The sequence below is a fragment of the Dipodomys ordii genome, unplaced genomic scaffold (assembly GCF_000151885.1).
Source record: "Dipodomys ordii isolate 6190 unplaced genomic scaffold, Dord_2.0 Scaffold28, whole genome shotgun sequence".
NCBI lineage: Eukaryota > Metazoa > Chordata > Mammalia > Rodentia > Heteromyidae > Dipodomys > Dipodomys ordii.
In genome coordinates, this window is record NW_012267244.1 from 5,576,628 (window position 1) to 5,579,103 (window position 2,476).

General features: G+C 40.3%; 1 pseudogene; it reads left to right on the forward strand.

The window, feature by feature from the left end:
• Window positions 1-1,056: 1,056 nt before the first annotated feature.
• On the forward strand, window positions 1,057-2,125 carry LOC105985311 (annotated as a pseudogene).
• The last annotated feature ends 351 nt before the right edge of the window (window positions 2,126-2,476 follow it).

Below are 2,476 nucleotides of genomic sequence, written 5' to 3' on the forward strand. Positions count from 1 at the left end.
CCCCTATGGTATAATCCCTGATTTCACTGTATTTGATTCTGGTACACTGAATCTTGGATATACATTTTTCTAATTTGGTGAGGGGAAAGGAAAAAAACAAAATGCTTAAATAAGGATACAGGTTGACCCATTGTAACAATGAGATGTACAAGACACTATGTTGAAAATGAACTTTATAGCTTAGGAGAGGGGAGGGAAGGGAGAAGTTGGGGAGTTGGGGAGGGAAGGGATGGTAGGAGAAAAACAAAGGCAGGGGTAACAATGCTGGATAGGAAATATACTCATTATCTTACTCATGTAACTGTAACCCCTTTATACCATATGTTTACACTAAAATATATATTTAAATAAAAATATAAAAAGTTTCAATTTCCTAAAAAGTTAGATACATCCTATAGAATCTAGCAAACCACACTAGCCATTTGCTAGGAGAAAATGAAAATATACACCAATGCCAATATTTTTGCACAAAGGTGTGCAGAAATTTTGAACATGAAAGACAAAACTAAAAGCCTCAAAAATGTCCAATCACTGAGTGAATAAATAAAAGATAAACTCATTAAGCTAGTATTTGTCAGTTTTAAAATGGAAAAAGCTATGCTACTCATGCATCATCATTACTGAGGCAAAGAATACAGAAAACATGCAAGTATGCCCTGTGTATTCCATTTATATAAAATAACTGACTTATACTGACAAAAACAGATGACTGCCCTGCTACATGAATGAGATTGGGGCAAGCAATGTGGACTATAATTACCTTTATGGTTTGTGACTGTAAGAACTGGAAGGTGAAAAGAAATGTTTTGTAGTTTCTAAATAAAGTTAATATGGAATAATTGAGAATTTCAAGCAAACAAGCATTGTATTACATAAATAAATAACTTTTAGGCTTGGATATGCTGGGTTAATAGTCTTTTTTCCAACTAGGCACTTGTGGTTCACATGTGTAATCCAAATTACTTAGGAGGTGGAGATATGAGGATCTGAGTTTAAAGGCAGCCTGAGCAAGGCAGTCTTTAAAAGTCTTATCTTCGGAGAGAGTAACCATTTTGGATGCTCAGTGGCCTGTCCAAAGTCGCTTTTCAAGTTTTTACATCTGGATTCAGCTTAAAGGAACAGTACAGCATGCTGCTCTGGATTTAAAGCTGAGCATTTACAAGTCAATCTGAGATTAGTCATAAATCGTCTAGGAGAAGAAAAAAACGGAATTGGCCCAGAAGGCAAGGGTGGAGATTGCTGACTATCTAGCCACTGGGGAAGAACCAGCAAGCTCGAATCCATGTGGAGCACATTATCCGGGACGACTACATGGTGAAGGCCATGGAGATCCTGGAGCTGTACTTTGATCTGCTAGTGCCTCGGTATGACCTCGTCCAGTCCATAAAAGAGCTAGATCTTAGTCTATATAAATCTGAGTGTACACTGGTTGGACTGCTCTTCAGCTTCAGTCAGAAATGGCTGAGGTGAAAGTAATTGCTGATCTGCTCTGTGCCAAGTATAGCAAAGAATATGGCAAGTTATGTAGGACCAACCAGATCAGAACCGTGAATGACAGGCTAATGCACAAACTGAGTGTGGAAGCCCCACTGAAAATCTTGGTGGAGAGATACCTGATTGAAATTGCCAAGATTTGTCCTGTGAACCTGACTCGGTGCTCATGGCAGAAGCTCCTACTGGGGTAGAAACAGATCTTATTGATGTTGGATTCACAGATGATGTGAAGAAAGCTAGCCCTGGAAGAGGAGAGGATGGGTTTACTGCACCTGTTGGTGGACCTGAAGGAACAGTGCCAATGCCCATGCCCATGCTTATGTCCATGTGATCTCCAAAATCTCCTTTCTCATATCCACTGCCAAAAGAACCATCAGATTTCGATGGACTGCCAATGGGGATTTACCAGGCCTTTTCCAATAACCACCCACCTCAAATACCCACAACTCTCCCATCATATGAATCTGCTGATGACATTAATGCTGCTAAAAATGTCTCTTCTGCATAGATTGTTGGTCCTGGAGTTAAACCAGAAGCCTCTGCAAAGCCCCCTTCCAGACTTGAAGACATAGACTTTGACAATCTTTCCCATAGATTCAAGGAGTTGAAGAAGAAAATACAAGCATTTTAACCAGGCACTTGCCATGTTCCAGGAGATGAGACTAAGCAATTTTTCCTTTCAACAAAGAATCTCCATGAAATTCTATTATATCTATTAACATTGAATACAATCTTCCTCAATTCTGTGATTTCCCACTTCTCTGGTAATATTCAGAGATTAACAACTGGAGATTGTTAAGGCCAGAGCATCTGGTGGGGCAATGTGCCTTGTCCTCTCAGAGGAATCTCAGGTTCTCTCCTGGGCAGATTCTCCCCAGGAGAGTGACAAGTTGAAGCATTGTGGGAGAGCTGGCTGGATGGTGGTAAAGGGCATTTGGTGAAGTGTTCCAGCCTTGTGTGGAGGTTGCAGACCTGCAACCAA